The following is a 27,163-nucleotide window of genomic DNA, read 5'->3' on the forward strand; positions in this document are numbered from 1 at the left end:
ATGAATTAGACTGGTTGTCAAAGGCTATTTGAGATGTATGCCATTAGGAAGCAGATATAGGTAGTGGATTGCTTATATCCATTACCACTTCCAACAATTACAACCTTGCGGACCTTGAGAATAATTTATTGCTTAACTATGCAATGTGATTCTAACTGAATGAGAGTGGATTTGAATGCCTGGATCATATAATTTCAACTGTATAGAAACATAGTCTCATATTATTTTCTTTCATGTGTCAAGAGAAGCTCAATGTATAAAAATTGTATTTTATTATGACTAAATAGAAATTTTTATAAAGTATTTTTTACTTCATTTTTATAGTGGTAAAAAATATAATTATCTTAAAGTAGTTAAAGACTTTATTTTAGTGATATGAACACAAGATGTTCTAGATAGTGATCAGAGAAGAAAGTTGCTCACTAACATATCTAACATTGTGTGAGCCTACAAACAAACAAACAGGAGAACAAACACAAAGTAATAACTAGAGAACCATTTGTAATGGACATTGTTTTTATTGTTAAATGCTTACAACTTATCTGTAAGCAAAATTAATCAGAAATTTGACATAAGAGTGCTGCACCTTTGGCTATCCAGTAATCTTGTGTGTTGCTTGAAGGAAGGTGGACAGTTACAACAAAGTTAGTAGAATGTCCTGCCAAAGAAACAAGGAAAGCAAAGTCAAAACAGTGGAGTACAAATATTTATAGATCATACTATACACCTAGGGTGCAGCAGCTAAAAAAAACTTTTATTTTTTAATTATCTCTAAAATGTGAATATAATAGACCAGGGCAGAGGCTCCTAACATCATTGCATAAAGAATGTTACTGCCTATTATTATAAAATTACATCTATAGGGTTATTAAATCAAAGCCTGAAGCTATGGTCTTGGTTAGGAGATCTTGTCAATCACAAAGAAGCCCCTCACCTGGCAGCTGCTAATTCCAAAGGAATGACAAAAACAAAAGGATATATAATATTATAATGACAGCTGTACCAAACTCTACAGGCCTTTCCACCTCATCCTGGATTGAACTGTTTCCTATTGCCTTCACAATGAATCGTGAGACACTCAATCATGAATCATCAAGATTGACACCTTTGTTCTTAATATAGGCTTCTCAAAGACCTTCTAGAACAGGGGTCTCAAACAGGTGGCCATGTGGCCCGCGGCCACGTCCGCGAATTAAAAAAAAAATTTGATAAAATTTACAATGACCACATATAAGCCGTGAAATGATTTACAACTGCACAAATCAGTAAATGAAGTGTCCGCCCACTGCAAGCGAAGATTCTGTGAAGACAAGCTTTGTTGTTAGCGAGATGATAGCAAATGCATCACGACCATTCACTGAAAGCCAGATTGTAAAAGAGTGTATGCTACAGGCGTGTGAAATTATCTGCCCCGAGAAAAAGAAACTCTTGGAAGGCATAAGTTTGTCTGCGAACACAGTTGCCAGCAGGATCACCGAGTCAGCGACAAATGTTCAACTGCAACTGATTGCCGCTGCAAAAGACTTTGTAGCATATTCCATTGCACTGGACGAGTCTACTGGTGTAACAGACACCGCATACTGTGCCGTATTCATTCGTGGGGTCGACGAAAACTTGAACATTGTTGAAGAGCTATTGGACTTACTAGTAATGAAAGGAACGACGACTGGACGCGACGTGTTTCAAGAACTGGAAGCTTGTATTGACAGGTGTGGGCTACCGTGGGAAAAAACTTTTTTCAGTGGCTACGGATGGTGCACCAGCAATGTGTTCAGAGAAGGTTATTGTTTCAGAGAAGGTTATTGTTGTTGGATTAATGGTAGAGAAACGGTATCAGCTCAGCTTGGCCGGACTTTTAGCAGCCATACACTGCATTCTGCACCAAGAAGCACTCTGTGGAAAAAGTCTACAAATGAAGAACGTGATGTATGTTGTCGTGAAGATGGTGAACTTCATACGTGCACGGGGTCTCAACCACAGACAGTTTGTGTCATTGCTAGCTGATTTAGAAACGGAATACGGAGAGTTGCTTTATCATACGGTCAGATGGTTGAGTCGTGGAAATGTGATTTTTTGAACTGAGACGGGAAATAGCATTGTTCATGGCAATGAAAGACGGAGACACACCTCAGTGCCCCAATGTTTTTGTCAGATCTTGCTTTTCTTACTGGCACAAAGCATCTGATTATCATGATGTTTGACCACATCAAATCATTCAGATACAAGCTGACTTTGTGGGCCACTCTTCTGGCAGATGGAAAACTGGCTCATTTCTCTTTTCAACAGAGCATTACGGTTGAACCACAGCGCCTGAAAGACTACGTAGACATCCTCTTCAGACTACTGGAAGATTTTGAACACCGCTTTCATCAATTCACAGTTTTTCCTTCTTGCCACTCCGTTCGCAGTTGAAATGAAAAACGTTCCAGAGGAAGTCCAGATGGAACTACTGGACCTGCAGTGTGACACTGTTCTGAAGCAAAAATACGCGTTGGCGTTCCAGATTTTCTACCAGTTTCTTCCCACAGAGAAGTTTCCAAACTTATTCTGCGCAGCTGCTAGAATTCTAGCGATGTTTGGGAGTACGTACGTTTGCGAACAGTTTTTCTCCAGAACGAAGATCAACAAAACAGCATTACGATCAAGACTGACTGATAAGCATCTGAGAGCAACCTTGCGGCTTGCCACTACACGCGACTTCAGGCCTAACGTCGTTGGTCTGGTCTCTGCCAAACGCTCTCAGCTGAGTGGACAGAAACATGAGTGACGAGCCATCTGCAGTAGTTTTTTTTTTTTTTTTTTTTTTTTTTTTTGGGGGGGGGGGGGGGGGGGGGGGGGGGAGGAACTACAGTTTCTGCTTTTTAATTAGTGACAGAGTCAACGTCAACTTATTTCAGCAAACTAAACTGCCTGTGCAAGTAATAAACTACACTAAATGTAATTAATAATTATAAAAACTTTATTTTAGCATTTAACTGCAGTGACAGTAGTGTTCGTAAAATTTAATGAAAAAACATTCTCTTTTTGTGGTGCGGCCCGCTGAATGGTTGTTACTTTCCACTGTGGCCCACATGCTGAAATGAGTTTGGGACCCCTGTTCTAGAAAGTGATTGATGATCATAAGACTATCATCATCAATTGCATATGTAGTATTCAGAATACAGATCATTCCTGAAGTGTCATCCCTCATCACAGTAGACCACTTACCTAGTTCTGGCCTGTGCTATCAGTGTCAGCTGATTGCACACACAATTACCCCAAAAGAATCAATAATAACAATATTCTAAAACACAAAAACACCCCTAGATGTCAGCCAATCCGTTTTGTATGCTGCAATGTTACACAAAAAAAACACTTTTTAAATCTACTTAATATTAAAAACCAATCTATTGAATGGTCAAAGGTAATCTTAGAAATGTCAATGTGAACACATTTCATCATTAACCCTAATAAATTATTGCCTATTTTAGCCTTCTATTATAATATATAAATATAACTTTATGCTTATTATTTAAAATCAGAAAAAAAAAGTTTAAAATAAAATTAATTATGATGAAATAAGAACATAAAAAAATAGACATTAAAAGCAAGCAATTAAAAAATAAATGCTCAAAGCAGGCACTGAAGCCTGATCATAATTTTAAATTCAGTAATTTCTACTACTAAATGGTTGATTTTTTTTTTAAGTTTCTTATTTTTAGCATTTTGTTAACATCATTTCTCAAAATAGTACATCTCTTGTTTCAGTCAACATATAGGAAAGAATAGGAAACATGTCTGGCTTTCTATAAAGTACAGTTGGTCCAATCCATACTACATCAAAGAAAGCTTCTAATCAAACTTAAACTTAAACAAACAAAGAAACCAGATAAGCCTACTATACCAGTATTGAAATACATAATCTGATTGGACAACCTGAAGTCATTTTCTGGGTAAACATGTCATCGGCCATTTTATAGAAGTAATGGCATATTGCTATTAGAAATACACTCAGCTCATAATCATAACATAGGAGGCACGGTGGATGACTGGGGTCCAGGGTTCGAAACCTGGTGAAGACAGATTTTAATTTTTTGGGATCTTCTGGTGCCTCTGAGTCCACCCAGCTCTAATGGGTACCTGACATTAGTTGGGGAAAAGTAAAGGCAGTTGGTTGTTGTGCTGGCCACATGACACCCATAGGCCACAGAAACAGATGACCTTTACATTATCTGACCACAAGGTCTGAAAGATGAACTTTACCTTACTTTATAATCATAACATATACACTTTTTCAGTTCCCTTGAATGTATCCCAAGCAGTGGCATCAAATAGATCTATACCTAACTATTGTCAGACAATCACAAAAACTATGTGCTGAGCTGAGATCTGGACATATATTAAAACTAAGCTGTAAAGAAAATGGACAGCTTCAGGAAACCAATCATGTTAAACCAATGGATGTACTAAAGCTAAAAAAAAAACAGAAAGCAAACAGGGACTTATCAAAAACCTCAAATACAATCTTTACACTGGAAAACCACTAGAAAGATCACATGCACTCTATATACTGTGACTAGCACAGCCAAAATGCAAACACCATTATTGATTTGATGAAACCAATGAATAAATCTGAGAGTTCCTGAAACACAAACAACATGACTAGAAGCCTTATAGTAATACTATGACATCTTATATCTCTCTGATGCAGGTCTATTCAACACACAGAGACTGAAGTAAAATAGGTCTGCATTAGAGATTTGCTATTGACTGATGCTTGCACCCTGAATGCCTCAAATGAAGCAGAACTTATCCTTGTACACATTTTGGCTTCACAAACACAGTAGGCATGGAACCAGAAATACTATGACAATAAACTGCCTGACGTCAGGTCATTGATCGATAGGTTGAGCAGTATGCACTTTGAATAGTCATCAACCTAGTCCCGATTTCAAAGCCTGCCAGCTGGCCGTCATGCAGGAGGAATGAGCTAAGGGGTAACAATCTCCATTTCTAAAGGAACACCCACAATGTATTAAAACAAAGAGTCAACATGCAATAATGTGTCCAGTTGGGGAGCACTGTAACAATATATGCTAATATAGATGATTAAACAAACTTGTGTTACACATGCTAGTGCAGCATTTGGTAGACTTCAAGAACAAGGAGGACCAAGGCGAGGACTCAGCATCAACAAAGCTGAAAGTCCACAGTTCTTCCCTCACTTTTATAAGCCATGGTCTCTATAGTCTTGACACATTCAATAGCTGAACTCTTTTTTGATCTGTGCCTCCTAAGAAAAATTTCACATGTAATAGTAAGATCCTTTACATCTCAAATCAACAGTGTCCATACTTTAAAAAAAAATGTCCAAACTCTGCTGGGCTGGGTATGTAGTAGGCATGACTTTAATCCATTTCCTAAATGAATTTTTGAATGAATAGCTGTGCAAATGAGGATGTTCTCAGCACAGAAATGATTGAGAAATTCAGGAATCCTCTTCTTATTCACAGAAAGACTAATTGTACTAGCTACAGAAACTATTGAACACAAAAATCTATCTTGATATTTAACCAATCTTGTTATGAACAGAAAAAAATGTTGTATATTGTTATGACATGATTAGGATTTAGTTATTTGTTTCGGGAATTAGGGGAAAGTTTTACTTAGTGACAAGTGACGTGACAGATCTTTAAAAAACAAGAACGCTCCAAGTGACGCTAAAAAGAAGATGCTTCGTGTAGAGCAGTAACATAGATATACGGATTTACGGACATAGCTGACATCGGACAATTCCCTTCTTGATTATTAAATATATTTGTAGAACAACATCAGCGTCGACTACATATTTTTATTGTTTCGGCCTTTCGCCGGTGTTACTGAAGTAGTTTGAGTTCAGTGTTACTTCCAGGCAGACGTAGATCTACACTAGTTATATTTCAAAGAATCAACACCGTGCGGAAGCCTTAACAATATCTATATACAGAGTAAATCAGTGAGAGATATACAAAGAAGAAACAAGTGAGAGCTAGATCTTAAAGTAAACAAGTTAGGTCTTGGAGAAAATAAACCTGTGAGAGCTGTAGCAAGACTTAACCAGACATGCCCATGAAAGCTATGGTAGGAGTTAACAAAAGATAGAAAGTGTTTTGTGAGAACATTGATCCCAGCTGTAAAGAAATTTGTTAACTTGTTACCTGTAGTGGAAAGTGTGCCAGCTCTTGCAGCTGTTTTGTAGAGTGGCGCTGGATAGAGAGATAAATCTGGTTCATAGTCTAGGCGAGGATCCATGTGCATTACAGGCAAACTGGATATCATTTAGAAACAAAGAATTAAATGACTCAATTTGTATAGAAATAATGAAAGCAGTCATTTCTTTTTTTCTGATTTGTTCCCCTCAATATGACTATCAAAACAGAAAGTTGTTTCTTTTTTTTATATTATGGTCAATTGATGGAGGTCATAAATAGTCCTACATGTTTCAAACTGCATAGTTCTTTTTACACTTTTATAAGGTTAGCTTGATACCAGTGTCTTATGAAGAAAAGCAGAGATCTGAACAACATTTTTTAGAACTATTCTACTTGGGTCTGTGTCGCTGGTTCAGATTTTCATCTTCCAGGGAATGCATTTCTAAATTACATTGTCCTATGTAGTTGAGTTAATTTTATTTTTTTTCTTCTTCAGGCTGAATTTTTTGTAGTGTGTATAAGAGTCATGTTCACATAAATTGTGACGAGACTAGGACACTCTTGGTTTCATTTCTGTCATCACTTTCTCTAAGTCTAACAATATTTGTTTGCATTATTTTGGATCTTCCATTTTGTCAGTCATTTTTTTTATAGTTGAAACATGTTTTTAAACTTGCTTTTTGAACTTCAACGAGCACTGAGAGATGACTTCACTTCAGTCAGTAGAAGACAAGACAAATTCTATTCAGTCAGTAGAAGACAGATGGCTTCTATTCAGTCAGTAGAAGTTAGATGGCTTCTATTCAGTCAGTAGAAGACAGATGACTTCTATTCAGTCAGTAAAAGTTAGATGGCTTCTATTCAGTCAGTAGAAGTTAGATGGCTTCTATTCAGTCAGTAGAAGACAGATGACTTCTATTCAGTCAGTAGAAGTAAGATGACTTCTATTCAGTTAATAGAAGACAGATGGCTTCTATTCAGTGAGTAGAAGTTATATGGCTTCTATTCAGTCAGTAGAAGTAAGATGACTTCAGTCAGTAGAAAACAGATGACTTTTATTCAGTCAGTAGAAGTTAGATGGCTTCTATTCAGTCAGTAGAAGTTAGATGGCTTGTATTCAGTCAGTAGAAGACAGATGACTTCTATTCAGTCAGTAGAAGACAGATGACTTCTATTCAGTCAGTAGAAGTTAGATGGCTTCTATTCAATCAGTAGAAGACAGATGGCTTCTATTCAGACAGTAGAAAGGAGGAAGGAGTTACAGTTAAATATTGAATACAATGAAAAAGTAGATATTAACTAAAATACATTTTGTTTGTTATATCCATTACAAGACACACACTGTAATACATGTTACAGGCTATTAGTTTGCCCCATGTTGTACTATCTAAGAGTATTTAAGTATTGGTTCATTTAGCTAGATGATATGTAGCTGAATGAAAGTTGTATACAATATTAATAAGATCGTGTTGCAAACATTAATGCCAATGTGGCCTTTTTTTATGAGCTCTTACTTTGCCTGCATCTGGCCTTTCAATTGGTCACCAACAGTCATGTGATCCCAGTCCCAGGCAAAACCATCCATATAGAGTCCATGTACAAGCACTCCATCATCAGGAACATCCAACTGAAAATAGATAGGATTGAAATATAAGTTTACTAGATATGCTGTGTTTTTTTTAAAATTAAACATGTTTGGGAAACATTTAAGTAAAGTAAAAATTTCCCCCTTTCCGACCATGTTTTCTACACTGGCAGATGATGTTAAGGTCATCTGTTTCTAAGCCAACGGTTAACGAGCAGGGTGTTATGTGGCCAGCACAACAACCAACGGCCTTTACTTTCCCCAGAGTTGGGTGTACCCAGGGGCGCCCTAAAAATCCTGAAATTCAAGATCCCAGCCTTCACTGACATTCGAACTCTGGCCCTCAGGTTCGGATGCCAAGCCCTTAACCATTTGACCACCTCACCCCCTGGGAAGCATTTAGGTTTCTCATTATGTTATGATAAAATTGAAATCTGACAGAGGACAAGGAGGAGAAAACCACAAAAGTTTAATTAAATTTCTCTAATTTTTTTTTAAAATTCCTATATTTCCATATCAAGTCTGATCATTTGTTAGTGTTTTTAATTTTGAAGTTCTATATTTTGATTTCGTAAACTGATTTAACCATTGATTTAAAAATAAATATTGATTTATTAGAGAAATAATTTGATTTTAACTAAGAGTTTACATTTTGATCCATAGGTATTGTTTCGCCCTTTTTAACTGTACGCAACTGCTCCATAACTAGTGCTTCTTCTCTAGAATATGGCAGGAGAATGAACTTGAATGAGAGATGATCAATAGGCTGGTTGTACTTTCTAGCAAAATTTTGAAGAGTTCCAGTCAAGAAACCTGTAAATAAATAGAAGATATAGTCTTTAATAAGTTTTGATTTTTTTTTTTACTGTTTTAAAAAAAAATGCTTGCCAACTAAGTGAGTGCAAGTGGAATCTTTTACACATTTTTCTTCCACTTCCCATTCTTAAACCAAATTGAAAATGAGCACATTTATTGATTGTTGATGACAACACATGAATCAATCACAAAATTAAGCAAATAGTTAATTACCAGACAGCAGGCTTATTGTGAACAAGACAGCAGTAGGTCTGTTACAAAGGCAGAAGGATACATAATTTGAGATCTGCAGGAAATCTACAGACGTAGACTACTGAAAGAGAACCTAAACGGATCACAGCAATGTCTACAACAATTTTGTCTGCATTGGATGTGGCAAAATATGTAGGTCACAGCTAGGACAGCCTAGCCAAGTGAAATGCTGCACTCCCCCTTGAGACTCAAATACAAGCCTTCTCATTATTAGTCCTAAATGTAATAAGCTAAGTGAGATAAGCCTTGTGTAGAGAATAAGGTGACACATTTTTTTTTAAGACTGTAAAACCTTCTATTTTTTTATCAGTACTTGATCAGCTCAGTGACTAGTACATTAGCCTTTCATCCTAGATACTTGAGACCTCCATTTCAAATACAGAATCAAGCAACTTTCTTACTTTTAAAAAAAAAAAAATTGGTTTTGAAAGGGCAGCACCAAAACTTTCTCCCAGATTCAACCCCTTCCCCAACAGAAACTTATTGGACCATAGTGCAATGAAGCATTAAAGTGGCAATAAACAAAAACAACTAATTAAAGTATTTCCAATTGCACAAGTTTATTATTATTAGTCTAGCTCTGTTAAAAATTAATTAGATTATTGATTCAAAATAAGTAATGCTATTTGTTTTTAGAAGTACTTTTTATATTTCACTTGTTCCTGACATGGTTTTGACACTTTAGCTTTAACAGCAATCACCTGCAGTTGCCTTAAATCAAGGTGATCATAAATGGGAAGATCAAAACTCATAGGGCAATAAAGTCATACCCAATCATGTTACGTTACAGCTTAAGAAACATAATACTCCGAAAAAACAGGTAGCACAGTAATTTATTTTCAAACACATTTTTATGATGTTTATAGGGCACATAAAACTTTGTGAAAAGATATTGTAAGTATCTGACATTTAGATCTACAACTTCCCAACAAAATTACAAATCTTGTGGAAAGAAGAAGCCAGACAACCAAAAAGACTTAGGAGGTCCATTATTGATCCAATTGTCAATAAAACAACACCTCATTATCAGGTCTTTAACCCAAGATGCTAAAGACTTTAACGAAGGATAAGCGTTTCTGGCCCATAATTCTGGGACCTGAAAATGTGTATCAAAATGTGTATCAAATATACTAAAGTGCTTCTTAACATATCGTTAAAACTATATGATTATTACTGTTACATAAAACACATTAGTGATTTGGAAAACTCTGGATTAGTTTAAACCATTAGTAAGCACAGTTGATTGAAGATATTCCATAATTTATTTTCATTGAAGTTCTAATAATTTATTTTCATTGAAGTTCTATTTTTCTTTTTTGTTATAATATGTGAGATGTGTGGCTGAGTAACAAGAATTCTGTGGCAACCCATCAAGAGGAAGGGGGGGGGGCTGAGTTTTATTCCAAACTTGACCAGACTTGTGTTTGCTGAGTGCCTGAAGGCAACCCATTGTCTCCCCCTGATCCACAAAAGGAATTGGACTATAATTCAAGAAGCTTGCTATAAAGCAAGAAACTTGTGCTTTACAAACAGAAAGAAATAACCCTAACCAAATTAAAAATCTATTGAAATTGAGTAAGTCATATAATTTACACAACAATGCTTTTGTTAGAAAAAACATATTGAATGGAAAGTTGATCCATACATGTGTCAGTTTGTATTTTAAAGCCTTGCCTTATCTGTCCTGGCCCCCTGACACAGTTAATCAATTATGTCAAACAAGAAACACCACTACAACAATTCATATATATTGACTTCATGAATGTTTAATCTTATGATACATTGAATGAAGAGTGAGGACTAGAAACTCAAAATACCTAAATAAATGAAAAGCTACCAGTGTCTTGGAATTCCCATATTGACATAATAAATCAAACAAAAGACTATAGTTTATCATAAATGTTTGCAAATCAGACAATAATATCACAACAAAATTCTATTTCACCTTAAACCACAATGCAAAATTGCATCTTAATTTGGGGGATCCTTCAACATGTGATAGATAAAGAATCTAAAAGATGTCATATAGAGCTATGAGGCATATCACAAATGGATACTTACATTAAACTAAATTAGCAACTTAGGATATCACTAAACATTTAGAGGAATTCCAAGACAAAACACTAGAAAAGAAACTACAGGTAGTAGTAATACCTAAAACACTAAATTGTAGCTTGCAAGTACAATAACATTACCTAATATAATAAATACTCAGAGACACAAGGCTAAAGACACATTTCTTATTCCATATGCTAGAACAAATTAATATAAATAATCTTTCTTTCCAAGAACAATTTGAGAATGAAAAGGAAGGAAGGAAAAGAAAAACAATGAGTTAAAAAAGAATTTTAAGCTCTTTTTCACATGAGGTATTTGAAGCTGCAAATACCTCGGAGCTATTGTCTCAGATGAGGGAACAAAACCCAAACTATTGGCCCGAATAGCACAGTCCACAGCAGCCCTTTCAAAACTTAAAATAATATGGAAAGATAAGGGCTTAGCCCTCGGCACCAAAATCAGACTGATGCGCTCTCTGGTCATGGCCACATTTTTATATGCTTGCGAGTCGTGGACGTTGAATGCAGAGCTTGAGAGGAGGATCCTAGCAATGGAATTGAGATGCTACAGAAAGATCCTAGGCATCACATTCAAAGACCGCATCACAAACCAAGAAATCAGAGACAGGGTTACAGTAGCGATTGGAGCCCATGACGACCTGCTAACTACTGTAAAAAGACGAAAGCTTAAAACCTTTGGCCACATTACAAGATCTACGGGACTCGCAAAGACCTTCCTTCAGGGAACAGTGCCAGGGAGAAGAAGAAGAGGCAGACAGAAAAAGCGATGGGAGGACAACATTAAAGAATGGACGGGCCTGCCATTGAGAGAGGTTCTAAACAAGACAAAAAAAGGGAGGAATGGAGAAAGACGGTCGACAAATCTTGCTTGGTGCCCCAACGGTCCAACAGACTAAGGGATAGGTAAAGGTAAAAGGTAAGGTTTCACATGAGCCAGTGGGTAACAGGATGAATTCAGGTTGGAATTATTATCTTCTTTTTGAACTAAATTTGTATAAGAGAAGCTGACATTAAGTTGAAGCTTCCAATAAAATGTGTGAAGTTTTTCAGGAAAAATAAAACTAAAATTTAACAGATAGATCTACGTTCATTCTAAATGTAAACAATAAATTACTTACATGGTTATTTAAAAAAGCATTGTATACATTCTCCAATTCCTCACTCATCACTACGAAACCTTTGATGGCTTTTTTCAGTTGTTCTAATGATGTCTAAAGGAGTAAAAATAAATTTGAAAAAACTTGACCAAATTATCTCTTAAAATGAAGCTCTGACTTACTATCATTTCACCATTATCACGAGAATTCCAACAGTTATTGCTGGGTATTTTCTATTCTGGTATCCATTGAATAACAGTTTTTTTGCTGTTGTTGTTGAGCTTTGTAAGTGCTGTTCTGAGGTTTTTAATACAAGAGGAATCAGAGTTTTGCAAGCTTTGGAGGGTTGTTTATGCATCAGTTAGAAAGACAATCTGACTGTGTGGGGAACTGTGTGGATGATTTGCTAGCATGGTAGCAGCTAGTGCTAGTGCTCCCCTTTCTGCTCTGTGACTGTCAGAGAGCTCTCCAGTGGCAATGGATTTTTCTAGTTTTCCTCCATCTGGCCATTCGATGAGTATTCCAGCTCCTCCATTTGTGGTGGCTTTATGGGATGAGCCGTCCCTGTAAACTCTGATCCACCGATTGCTAGGATAATTGGTTTGTAGAAAACAATTCACTATTTCCTTGAGCTCTGTTGGTCTGTAGTCAGATTTTCTTTTTATGTTTTCAATATGGTCCCTTATAGTAGGAAGAGGGCTTTCGTCCCAGGGTGGAGATTCATTATAGTGTATAGAGGATTCCAGAGTAATTTTTTCAAGTTGTTGAATGCATTGAAAGCCTAGAAAATTGAATGGAGCTACCAACTTGCTTTTACAAGAAACGGCCAGTTAAGAATTTTTGATTTCACTACATGAGATATTGAGGGCGCGGTGGCTGAGTGGTTAAGTGCTTGGCTTTGTGATTTTTAGGACGCCCCTGAGTCCACCAAATTCTAATTTTAATTTAATTCAAATTTTAATTCTAATCCAAATTCTGACTTTAGTTGGGGAAAGAAAAGGCGGTAGGTCATTGTGCTGGCCACATGATACCCTGCTCGTTAACCTTGGCCAGCAAAATAGATGACCTTGACATCATCTGCCATAAAGATTGCAAACTCTGAAAGGGGAACTTATTCTGTGTCAATATCATATCATAAGCAATCTTCTTGTAATTTGCCTCATGAACTATTCGTTAAATAAATCTAGACTTAAGATTTCGTTTACATTAAACCTTTTATAATAACAGTAAGGTCTTTGTATACAATAATATAAAACATTCTCATTAATTATTCTATATTTAAATCTTATTAACATGTACCTTGATTATTATAAGCAGTTTATTGAATCTTTCAGTTTCTTGCATCAATACTATGGTTAAAGAGTTTATGCGACCTTTGGCGTCAGGCTAGTGAATAAAGAAACAATATTTTATCTTATATAATACAGACATTACTTCAAAAAAGAAGATGATTACGTCCTACGCGTCATGCATTTAGTCATGCATATTAACCAATGACTTAAATTCTGCCAAGTCACTGGTTTTCCTGGCTAGCTCAGAATTTAGAATTCTAATCTTTTAAAATTATAATGGACAGAATGTTTTATTTCTATTAATGTGTTTTGATACAATTAAAATGGAAGGTTGATTACTTGAATAAAATCTGTACAACAAATGAAACTATTTGATTCTAATCAGTTCCTTAAAGCTTGAAGTCTTCTAGAAAGGTCATCTTCTTTGCTGGACTCTCCTGCAACTGAAGAGTGTATGGATGTGGAAGGGGCATGCAAGTCTTTCAATTGGTCCATAACTTCCAATCCATTTTCTTCTGCTACCTGCTGTATTAGAGCTTCCACCTGGTCTTGTGGCGTGGACAGTGTGGTAGCTGAACCCATTGCGTTCTCCAGAGTTGAGGTTCTGACATCCAAGTCTTCAAACTGCTTTTCAAATTTCTCCATCACCTGTTCAACCTTTTCTAGGTTCATGCTAGCCATTGCTTTGTCTAATGCTTTACACACTCCTGATATATCTTTGGTGATATTTTTCATTGCTAATCCAGTCTGCACTTTGGCTGACACAGCATCCACTCTAGCAGCGAACCTCAAGTAATTAAGCCCTTCATCAATTTGTCAATTACTACTAAGCGTATCTAATATTATTGAAAAAAACAACAACATGGTTTTTGATATTTTAAAAAATATTGTATGCACTATTATGTTGTTTTTCTTTAAATAAGAAGCTTTTAATAATGTAGTAGTTTCACATTCAGCATTCTATTATGTTAGGTATTATTGCATGCCAAGAGAGCATTCTATTATGTTAGGTATTATTGCATGCCAAGAGAGCATTCTATTATGTTAGGTATTATTGCATGCCAAGAGAGCATTCTGTTATGTTAGGTATTATTGCATGCTAAGAGAGCAATCTACTGTTAGGTATTATTGCATGCCAAGAGAGCAATCTACTGTTAGGTATTATTGCATGCTAAGAGAGCAATCTACTGTTAGGTATTATTGCATGCCAAGAGAGCAATCTATTATGTTAGGTATTATTGCATGCTAAGAGAGCAATCTACTGTTAGGTATTATTGCATGCTAAGAGAGCAATCTACTGTTAGGTATTATTGCATGCCAAGAGAGCAATCTATTATGTTAGGTATTGCATGATAAAAACTAAGACACTACTATATAAAGCTAGACACTAAAGCATCACAAGAACTAAAAGACTATCATGTAATACTAGGAACTATGGAATGATAGGATCACTAACAATATTAGAAACAGAAAGGCCTACTAAGAATTAAAAGGATGGCCCAATAAATGGGAATATGGAAATCCATTGCTGGTGGCCCATACTTAAATAGGGGTGATGGACTCTAAGTAAAGTAAGTACTAAGAATTAAAAACTACCATTTTTACTTGGAACTAATAATATTAGTACGTACTGTAAACATATTGGGATTCGCTCTTTCAATATCCAGTTTGTCAATCAATCGATCCAGGACAGCCTCAGCAAGTTCATAAGTAATATCATCATTAGACATCCCACCATCAGCTGCTACGATTCTCGGTTGAACATCAAGTATTGTAGCTAGATAAAAATTTGTTTTACTCCTTTAGTTCTGCATGAACAAAATTTTTGTTTTAAATTACAAACATCTCACCCTTTTTTTTTGTTGATTTATTTGAATAAGAAGAATCAATTGATTTATTAGTGCTGCTAACAAAACAGTAGGCTCAAGGTAATAGGTGAACAAAACAGATATATAAAGTAAGAGTTTCTAACTGGTTTGAATGTTCTTCTTGAACATAATCAAATGTGGTTCTCCTGAGATCAACAAAAAGAAAGTTCTAAACGACCCACAATCTGAATCTTTTTAGAGAGAAAAGTAGCAAAGGAGTCTGTCCATAGAGCATAAGACTCACTGATGGCTACAATGTTGTAAGCCATAATAAAGCAGTGTAAAAAAGATTATATGACAATTTATTATATGACAATGATTTATATTCTTAACTAAAGTATTTCAAAACAAAACCAGTGTAAGTGTATATAGCAGTAAATTGCGACTGTTACCAAAACAAACACAGACTTACCAAGTAAAGCATTGGTTTCATTCAACTGAAAGGCTATGTTTTTCTCATGGAGCCCAAAGATTTCTGGCTCATCTATAAGTGGTAGAGATTCAATGTAAGCCTTGACAGTAGCCAATGTCTTGACAAGAGGTGGATAGTAAATACCTTCAAAAATAGATTAAATTTAAACAATTACCTTCCATGGCCCATTGTATTTAATACAAAACAACATAACTTTTTTTTTCTCAAAGACATTATTTCTTATGAGGCTGATGACTTTTGGTAAGCAATTACTTTGCTATTAATTACTAATGAATACTACATTTTAAACAAAAGAATAATTCCCTCTCCCCCATACCTGAAATAAATCAAGGTTAAGGGCATGTATAAATCTAGTCAGAATATATAAAATTCTAGCTTGGTGATACAGATGCAGACATGGCAATATTTTAAAAAAGGGTAGCCTAGACTAGAATACTGGATCTAGATATTAATACAAGTAATAAAAGTTTCAAAGATGTAAAATGTTCTTGAAAAAGTTTATGTATTTATTGAACTCTTTGACCTCCAGACAAAATTTAATTGTAAGAAATTTATATTTTGAAAAATTATAATGGTCAAACAAGTTTCAAGTGCGGCCAATTAGCTAGTTATTCTTTTCCCAAAGTTATACTTAAACTGTTAAATTTGTTAGAGCTATTTTTGAGATCTGTGTCCATCCAAGTTTTTTTTTTTTTTTTTTTAACCCTTTTGCCAGCTGATAAGAGGAATAGTAAAATAAACAATGTATCACGAGCTAAAAAGTTCCTCACCCTGACAGACTAAAACAGTCTTAATCAAATCTACTTTCACTATGTTAAATCTTTGCTCAAGTTGCATAGGATTCTGAAGTCAGATTAGAATGGATTTATTCTAATTTGTTATATCAATTTTGATTAGGCTCATACTTCAATTCTGTAACTGGTTATAATTTATGTATGTTTTTTTGTTTGCCTATTTTGAAAAGGAATTTTGCTTTGATCACTTCATGCAACTATTTTAAAGTGCATGTTACACCCCTCTCTATGACATGCATCTTAATAGCAATACAAACTTTTTGATCAGTTGTCAATGCTTTTAAACCCTGCAGCTTCTCTACAATCAATAGAGATCTAAATAATGTTGATGTGCCATAAGCTATTGACTATACCAGCATCTTAATCTTTTACAAATTATTAGTAGAACATTATACAAACTTACTGATGAGAAATCAATTTTGAATATTTGTATTTTACATCAAAATATGTTGATAAGTGTTAAGGACAATGTGTGTATGTGTGTGTGTACTGAATGAAGTAATACTTGTACGAAGACGAAGATGCTACTTTCAAAGGTTAGATCACAGATATGGTGTATAAAAAGAAAAAAAGGAAACATACTCAATTTATTTTAGTTCTAGCTTGAAACCTGCTAATAAACATCAACATCTGCCGCAAATAAATAGGACTTCCCTTATAATGTACTTTATATTGAACATACATTACAATTACCTGATTCTGAGTATTTATATTTTGGTTTTAAGGTTTCAGGTCTGAAAAAAAACTTTAAAATTGTCCTTAGACATCTTTGATCTTGGGCATCTGTGACTCGACCACCATAGGTAATCTGTGGTGATAAAAGAAGTTTTTAATCATTCAACTAATTGTGTATTATACTGTACAAAAAAATAATCATTCATAAATGTTAACCTAAAATTTGAAAATTAACGAATATAGATTAATGTATGAAGTCTTTTATGGATGTATGTAGTTTGAAAATTGTGGTGGTATTTTATTTTAAAATGCACAATTGCATTTTAAGAAATGCGATAATAATTCAATGTGAGCCATCTGTGGTCTGATGACAAAATGATACTTTTCTCTCTTGACTCAATTTAGCCCACTTCTGTTACTCCTTTAATCCAGCTTGGTCTCAAAGCCTGATATTGCATGTCTAGCTGCTGAGCAAAATCCATATAGAATATATGATATAATGTGCACTGTTTTGTCATTTTCGCTCCACATGAAGTGGGTATACATGTCTGGTCAATTCCAATTACAAAATTATTAATTAAGTTGTCTCAAACTATTACAATAATTTCCTTTAAAATTTTTCTTTTTAATTACACGTTTATAACAAAGTCATGAAAAGTCAAGAGATAAATATTTTTGGCTTAGTGTTTTAGAAAGAAACTAAAATATTTATATCTCATGCGCAAATGACAATACACACAATACTCTACCTCTCCTGTTATATAGATCAGTGTCTCCCAAGGGATGTAACCATCTTTACAAAACATTTCCATGTTGAGCAATGCACACTCTCTATCACTATCACTAAAAGCGTACTAAAATAAAAATAGATATGACTTATTTATAAGAAAAACTGTATACATACATTTTTTTTTCTAAAAAGATAATATTTTGAAATGAATTACTTTAGGAAAGTGAAGAAATGATCATCCAGAGAGGACTAGTGACATTCAGAAACCCTATATAAAGAAAGAGAGAGAGTTGCAGAGTCAAGACAGTCTAGCACAGTGGAGTCCAGTACAAGATCAGAACAGTACAACAGTTATTCAATTAGAAATTTTGTGTTGCCAATAGTACACTATTTGGCATGTAATACATCAGACTCAATAAAGTACACTATTTGGCATGTAATACATCAGACTCAATAAAGTACACTATTTGGCATGTAATACATCAGACTTAATAAAGTACACTATTTGGCATGTAATACATCAGACTTAATAAAGTACACTATTTGGCATGTAATACATCAGACTTAATAAAGTACACTATTTGGCATGTAATACATCAGACTCAATAAAGTACACTATTTGGCATGTAATACATCAGACTCAATAAAGTACACTATTTGGCATGTAATACATTAGACTCAATAAAGTATCACCCTATTTGGAATCTGAGTTGCCACATTCTCGCAATTGGTGGTAGCTGTTTTGATTTCAATCAAGAAACAAAGGAGAGAGACACAACAATATCATTATTGTTAACTGTGTTAGGTTCATTATGATTTATTAGTTGTTTAATTAACAGGTCCATATTGCTGCATGTTTTGATGCTGAACATTTTCTTTTTTAAAAAATAAAAGAAATATTTATACTTTATATGTGTGTTTATTATATTTGTGTGTGTGTTGAGCATTATCTTTTTTTTTTTTTTTTTTAATATTCATGAGCCACCAATTCATTTTAGAGCTTGCATTGCCAGGACGGTCTGCACTGAACAAAAACACATTTTTTCTTCCCTAATTGCATTTTCTATTTTAAATTGAACAAATCTAGTCTACAATATATCACAGTAGCTGCTCTCATAATACAGCCTCTCATTACTTTCAAACATTGATTATCTCTTTATCTCTTTTTTTTCTACACAGCACAGAGAATACATTTTTCTAATACATAACTTCCTTTACCAGTTGATTAATGTCTGTCAGGAGTCTTTTTTCCAAATAAGATTTAATAACAATATTATATAAGTAATCATCCAGCTTCAATTACTTCTGACTCTATACTGGTATAGTCTTTCACAATTGTTATAAGGAAAGGTCAAAAAAATTATTTTCAATATACCAGGTAGATGAATTTTCTCGAAAAAAAAAAGGTTGTTAGACAATAATAAATGTTTAACAAAATTTTTTCCTAGTAACCTAGAGAAAAGTTTTTAGTTTTGAATATCCAGCACTAAATGAAAGTTAATATCTTAACACAGTCAGATGCCACATGCCTAATTAGCATTAATTAAGGCCAACTCTCGTCAATTTATTATTTTATATCAGCTTCATGTCATAATTAATTTAATGGGACAAGCCTTAATAAACAAGTTGATTCATTTGGAAAAAAAAACAAACATTAATTTCTAATAATAGCAAACATTAAAAACAATAATAATAATAATAGCAAACATTAAGTTCTAATAATAGCAATAGAAACACAGAAAAAAAAAAAAAAGAAACCCTTATTCTCTACCCCAAAATTCTTAAGCTTTTTCTTTAGGGCCTCACTGGTTTTGTTTTCCAGCTATTTTTTAACATAAATAACTTATTTTTTTAAATAACTTCATGACACATGTGGCTGAGATTGCTTTTCTATTTCTTTTCATTGTTCATATTGTAAGGTTTTCTTTGCTGGTAGTGGTAATGGCAATAAGCACTATACTACTACAGCATTCATTTTCATGACTGACGGATTATATATATATATATATATTACTATGAATAAAGAGAGGACAAAAGCAATTAAGAAAACTACATGACAAATGTAGAGAGTATAGATTCCCTACTCATCATGAACTGCCAGGTTTCTTTTATTCACTTAGTTTGCAATCTTAGGTACCTAACCCTGATTAAGTGTTGCCTGAAAAAGTATTTTGAGCACTAGTGCTAGCTCGTGGCTTAGTTCTTTAAATGAAGCTAATATCAGTTTTCTTTGCCTCAACTCTTTTCTTCTGACCCACACATAAGTCAGCTCTGCAAAGATCTCTATCTGCAGCTGTGCAGATTAGGCCAGATCTGACCATCTTTGACAACAGAGTCAACAAAAAAAAGTTAGCTGTGATATTCATACTCTCCTGCCTTGACTACTGCAATCCCGTGCTAGCAGGTAGGTATACAGGACAACAACATCATTCAGCTAGAGCAGGGGTTCTCAACCTGTGGGTCACGACCCCCCTTGGGGGTCGATAGACAATTTGCCAGGGGTCGCCTAAGACCATCGAAAATATAGATTGTTTTTTTCTATTCTTCTATTGCTGTGTGTGTGTGTGTTAGGGGGGGTCGCGTTAGAGTGGGGGATTCTAAAAGGGGTCGCCGACCTTAAAAGGTTGAGAACCGCTGAGCTAGAGCAAATTCAGAACAATGCTGCATGAATGGTCCTATGAAAAACAAGAAGTGATTCTGCTACTGCTCTCTTGTGTACACTCCATTGAATGCAAGAATTGACTACAAAACTAAGAATGTCCTTTTACTTTAGTGAACTGATCACTCCATATGTTAGAGAGAGAGCCCTGCAGTCCATGGACTCAATGTGACATGTTTCTCACTAAAAAGTTACAGTTTGTGGGCCTTTTCAGTGCTTGTCTAAAGGTTTCGAACTCACTCCCCATTGATCTCAGACAAACAGCTTGCTTCACTACTACATTCAAGAAGAACATTAAGACCTATCTGTTCAAAACTTATTTTTTAGATTAATGGGTCATTTTAACACTTGAGTTTATGTCTGTTATGTAATAGCTTTAATAGTATCTAAAAAACAAAAAAAATTGAATGGGTCCTTACACTAATAGATAATATTCGAGTTCTTAACATTACTCTTACTGTAATATTATGGTTCTACACTCTAACTGTAATATCCCAGTTCTACAGTCTTAACATGACTCTTACTGTAATATTCCAGCCTAATGGTCCAAATTTTTTCCTCTCAAGAATAACAGCATGAAAAAAACAAATGCCAAAAATGATCTTCCTCCAGTCCATTCCCAGAGCTGTTATAAAAAACAATAACACAAGTTAAGTCAGTCATTATTATTACTAATCTTTAAAATGTCTTTTTTTTGTAATTTTTAAATTAAAAAATCAATCAACCTACACTATAATAACAAATATAACAAATATGGAAAAGCTCCAGACCTTTGTTAACAGATGCCTACGCCGCATATTAGGAATTATGTGGCCAGAAAAGATAACTACTATCGATTTGTGGGCGAGAACTAGACAAAAGCCCATAGCCCAAGACATCACAAAACGAAAATGGAGCTGGATAGGACACATCCTGTGAAAACCAGCTACCAATGTTGCAAGGCAGGCACTTGACTGGAACCCACAAGGAAAGAGGAAAGTGGGCAGACCCAAGCAAACCTGGAAGAGGTCAGTCATCAGTGAAGCTGAGGGTACTGGAATGACATGGCAGCAGATTAAGAAAGCTGCTCAGAATCGAGTTCAGTGGAGAGGTGTGGCTGCGGCCCTATGCTCCCCTGGGAGTGCACAGGATTAAACCAACACTATAATAATCCATACACAATACATAGTGTAAATAACATTATTACTATTAACACAGAGGACTACATTATCATCTCTCAATACTATCATAGTGTTGGAATTTATTGTTAATTATTAAACAATTTTCTAACAAAAACAAAAAAGTCTTACGGTGGTCTTCAAAAAATGAAGTTGACATATCTATGAATGCCCTTCTTAGATTGGCTCTAATGCCCTTAGGTGGCTCATTAGTGACTTTGACACTATTCTGAAGAACACTGACAGGGAAATGTTTGGCAGGCATTGAAGACAGATAGAGTCTAAAGTTGCTGTGTAAAAGTGAACTGGTCTCCTGGATATTTTTAATAATGTCTTCAATGGCATTCATCCATGAAGCAGCTAAATGGCAATTCTAAAAAGAATTTAATAAGTTAAATTTAAACTAAATGTTTTGGTTTAAATAACTTTTTAACGCAAAAAATGTTAAGTCTTTTAAAAATAATACAATCAAATTTTTAATTAATATATTTATAAATCTGGGAAAAAAAAATCTATGTTTATTCAAAAATAATAAACATTGATTTCTGTTTAGTCAATGGCTAGGAGAGATTATAATATAACAGTTACCTATATACTTTTTGAAAATGACAATTGGAAAGGTCTTAAAAAAAAAAAAAAAAAGCTAGCTTCTGTTCCTTACCTGTAAAAAAACCCATTCACCAAATTTGGTTGCATTCTTGATCATTTTATCTGCCACTGGACCTTGACCTTGGCCAAGTGAAATTGATTTTACACTATAAGTGAATAGTTAAAATAAAGAATCAAACCTAAAAATTACTTTCTAAATGTGATAAGGATTTAATAAAAACAACTACAATGTAATTAAGCAATAACTAATCATACATAAATAAAATTTAGCAAATGTCATGTCTTTCGTTAGCTCTAATAATAACATAATAATTAAATTTCCCTCAGGAGAAATTCAGAGAGAGAGACAGACCCGTTTACATCGTTTTCGTTGATCTTACTAAAGCCTTTGATATGGTCAGCAGAAGTGGCCTTTTCAAACTCCTAAGGAAAATAGTTTGCCCTCCCAAACTACTGAAGTTCATTGAGTGCTTTCATGAGGAAATGAAATGTACTGTCAAATTTAATGGAGCCCAATCAGCACCTTTTGAGGTTAGCAGTGGTGTCAAGCAGGGATGTGTGCTCGCACCTACTCTGTTTGGCATATTCTTCTGTCTACTGCATCAAGCGTACAACGACATCAAGGAAGGTGTGTTTCTCCATACAAGATCCTCTGGAAAACTATTTAATGTATCAAGGCTGTGGGCAAAAACCAAGGTTAGGAAGCTACTTATCAGGGAACTCCTGTATGTTGATGATGCAGCTATTGTTGCTGATTCTGATATTCAGCTTCAATTCCTAGTTGACAAACTATCTGCTGCTAGCCAGAAGTTATGCTTAAACATTAGTCAAAGCAAGACTAAGATACTAGTCCAGAACACAAATACTGCACCTCAAGTAAACATTAATGGCCAACCACTAGAAATTGTGGATCACTTTTGCTATCTCTGCTCCATCATATCCAACAATACTCTACTGGATAAAGACATTAACAACAGGATAGCCAAAGCAATGGCCACCATGTCACAGTTGCAGAAAAGAGTGTGGGACAACATATTGCTGACTAACAATACTAAAGCCCTAGTCTACCGGACCTGTGTGTTGAGCACCTTGCTATACGGAAATGAAACTTGGTCAACTTACTCATGGCAGAAAAAAAGCTGAATGTCTTCCACTTCCGATGCCTAAGGCGGATCTTTAAAATAAGGTATCAAGATAAGATAACCAATAAGGAAGTGCTACAAAGAGCAGGATGCCAGGACATGCACTCTGTTATCAGCAGCAGATGCCTTGGCTGGCTTGGCCACATTCGTAGAATGCCAGTAGATCGACTTCCACAAGATATTCTATATGGTGATCTAATAGAAGGCAGGAGAGCCGCTGGTCACCCAGTTTTACGTTATATAGATGTATGCAAACGTGACATGAAGCTCTTCAAAATCGACACAAGCAGCTGGGAAAAAGTAGCACTGGATAGATCTACAAGAAGAGAGAGCATAAAGGAAGGGTCTTGGATTGCAGATGCCATACACTACAGAAGCAGAAAGAAGGGTGATAATGCAATGGCACCTGGTGATCACATATGCCCAACCTGCAATCACAGCTGTGTATCAAGGATTGGCCTCTTTAGTCACACAAGATGTTGCAAAGGGAAAAGATCGCCTCTACTGACGTAAAATGCCACAGAAATTTCCCTCAGCCAGCTTGCTCCAAATTAAAAGTTATACAAAGAAGAATTTATTAAATATATAATTAAACTGTATAAAGATAAAACAAATAAAAAATTGATAGGTTTCAAATAAGTAACACTTCTATCCTTCTGATGGTATTTTATCGTATCATCAGAGGGATAACATACCATCAGAACTTATAAAATACAATGGCTCAAATATAACAAAATTTTTAGGACTATCTGCCAGAAAATATGGGATTAAAAAAAACATTGCCACAAGAATAGAACCAAATTTTTTTTTTATTCCACTGCTCCAGAAAGAAAACTTGAGACAATAAAAAAAACAAACAAACTATAGAACGATAAAGTCTAATAGTTATCCAAGCAAAATAATGCTAAAAATAATTTCAACAGACTCAAAAGTTGAGGAGGTCCTTTGCAAAGGTAGAAGCATTCTTGAACATATATTTAACATTAGACTGTTAAAGGAGAAAATGTCTTAAACAGCTAAATAAACTGGTACACGACTTCACAGATTTCAAAAAAAACGTTTGACTGGTTTTGGCATCATGGTATGTGGCAAGGGATGAGGGAGATCAGCTTGGATAAAAACATTATCAATAATATCAAAGCCCTATACCCTAAGGTAAACAGCTCAATACTTCTGAACAACAAAGTTGGAGAAAGTTTTAGGACATCCATTGGAGTGAATTAAGGATGCATTATCTCTCCAGCTCTTATTAACATATTTCTGAAGCATATTATGATGGAAACTCAAGAAGGATTTACTCCTACTTGACCATATGGGCAGCCTTTGTCCATCTCAGGTTTGAAGACGATATAGACCTCATTGGGGAAATTTCAGACCAGGTACAAGATATTATGGTATTTATGGTAGAAAACTAATTTAATGAATATATTTATTGAAAAAATGTCTGTGTTTACTTTTCATGAACTCCCATATCTTTAGCAAAACGTAGAAATGATGTCATTGGATCTGATCCTGGAGAAAGAACGAAGACCAGTGGAGTAGTCTTAGACATACTTTCATAGAGTTCTGGCAATGTGACAGGAGGACTTTCAACAAATTGTTTCCCTAAACATTCAGAAACAAACTCTGTCACTGCAAATGTTGTCTAGGATAAAAACAGAATTGACATAATATAAAAGTTAACAATAAATCCAAAAAGGATATAATTAATTTTTTTTCACATAAAACCCAAGAAAAATATCTTTGTTGAAAAAAATTTACACACAGTGCTTTATAGTTAGAAGATTATTTTGATCCTAACTGCTACTTTTTTCTATCATTTTCAATGGATCAACAATCTCAATAGCCCCAAGATATCTATTAGCATTGAAGGATAACCCTGGTATCAATTTAGATTAATCTAGATCTAGATCTATTCCATTAGTCTTTCTACCTCAACATTAAGTTAATTCATGTTACAGAGAATATCAACTCCTTTCAAACATTTGAACATTGTGAGTGTAAGCATTGTTTTTAATTCATCATATTGTAAAAAGCCAGAATGAGCCTTTAACTGGGAAGGAGTTTGGTTAGCAGGCCATAGATCTAGATTATCCATTTGACTGCCCTAACCCAGGGATCTAAGATGTGATGTGATTTTACAGAGAACCTGTGCCGCAGAACATAGATCTAATATTTAAACTATGACCAAGGTAAGAAAACTTAAGGCTATGGCGCAAGATCCTTTGATCCCATTTGCCAGTTTCACCGTTAGAATAGTAGGTCTATGTACTGGTTTGTAAGACGTGAGTATGATGCTCTTTCATTTGGGCACACAACAAAACTTTTTATGAAAACTCACCCTTTCCTCACGGAAAACTTTAACAAACATTAATTTTTGAAAAGCTGTCAGGCGATCATTCCAATTTCCATTAACTCTATCTGGAAGAGGCAGATCACCATCGTTATATTCAGGGGGATCCAAGACAGCGTAGAGATAGCGCTCCGGAGGAGGATTGGCTCGAACCTAAAGTTTTTGATATAAAAAAAATCATGCTTTCTCAGTTATAATCTATACAATTTTAAAACGCAGAAACTTTCACAAGCTTCTTGCATTCATAACATTGTAAAACCTAGACCTAAAGGCCCAAGTCAAGCTGAATATAAAATACATCCTTGTTAATAAAATGAGCCTTTTTAAAATTCTGTTAACAGTTATTGTAAAGAAAAACACTTTTTTCTCTTGCCTCCTGTTAGGAACATAATAGTACAATAGAGTCAAAATACACTGAATGACTACACAACACACATCTCTAGTATTTGCTGAACACATTCTTATGGATAGTTACAAGCACACGTTTACATAACAACAACAACTGATACATTAAATCATTTTCATAACCTTCACCCCAGACCCCCTTCGGTTCAAATTGTGCCTAGGATTTACAAGGAAAGAACTAAACTAATCATACACCAAAATAATTGTTATCTTGTTCATTTTCTTTATTTCCAACAGTTATTGTATAAACTTTATGTCCATTGCTTACATATATTGATAAATCATTATGTAAAATGGGAATACCCACTAGAGAAAGTGAAATAAAAAACTTTATTTTTGTCACAAGGCACTATTGTTTTGTTATTGTCACAAGCACTACAATTTTTGTGTGAAAGATGCCAAGTCACTTAATTGTTCCTAGTTGGAGGCTCAAATTTACACTCTTGAATTTAAAGGTTTATGTCTGCATCTTCTGCCTGTTGTTCCTTATGTCTGTATCTTCAAGGTGTTTTTCTTATGTCTGCATTTTCTGCTAATTGTTTCTTGTCTTAATCTTCATGCTTGTTTCTTTTGTCTGCAAGCTTGCTGGTTGTTTGTTAAGTCTGAATTTTTTTTTTTTAATCTGCATCTTCTGCTTTTGTTTTTTTTTTTATGTTTGCACTTTTGCGGTTGTTTTTTCATCAGGTAACTGGCTTAATCAATAAAATGCATTTCGACCTCATGAATATTATCATCATAAGGTTCAACAAAAGCTGTTGCATTTTTGGTGCAAAGATAGCAACTATCTGCTCTTTATTTTACGATCTTCATTTGGTCCATGTGTTCAGCTTTTTAAGATAGCAATAGAGCTTCGTGAGTGATTTTGTAGTCAGGAAATCCTGATATGAAGCCAAGAACTGACCAACCCAATAAATGTGACTGGACTCGCCATCTGAGTCTAATTCAGTAACACGTGAACTAAAATACAGAGAGCTGTACACAGTATACATTAATGATTTCAACGACAGATTTTTATTATAGGTTCATCCAAATGTGTTCAGACTAATGT

At 34.8% G+C, this 27,163-nt stretch overlaps 1 pseudogene; it reads right to left on the minus strand.

Annotated features, from left to right (window-relative positions):
• Window positions 1-512: 512 nt before the first annotated feature.
• LOC129923649 (dynein axonemal heavy chain 6-like) overlaps window positions 513-27,163 on the minus strand; it is a 92,620-nt pseudogene continuing 65,969 nt past the window's right edge.

This window comes from Biomphalaria glabrata, chromosome 17, assembly GCF_947242115.1.
Source record: "Biomphalaria glabrata chromosome 17, xgBioGlab47.1, whole genome shotgun sequence".
Classification (NCBI taxonomy): domain Eukaryota; kingdom Metazoa; phylum Mollusca; class Gastropoda; family Planorbidae; genus Biomphalaria; species Biomphalaria glabrata.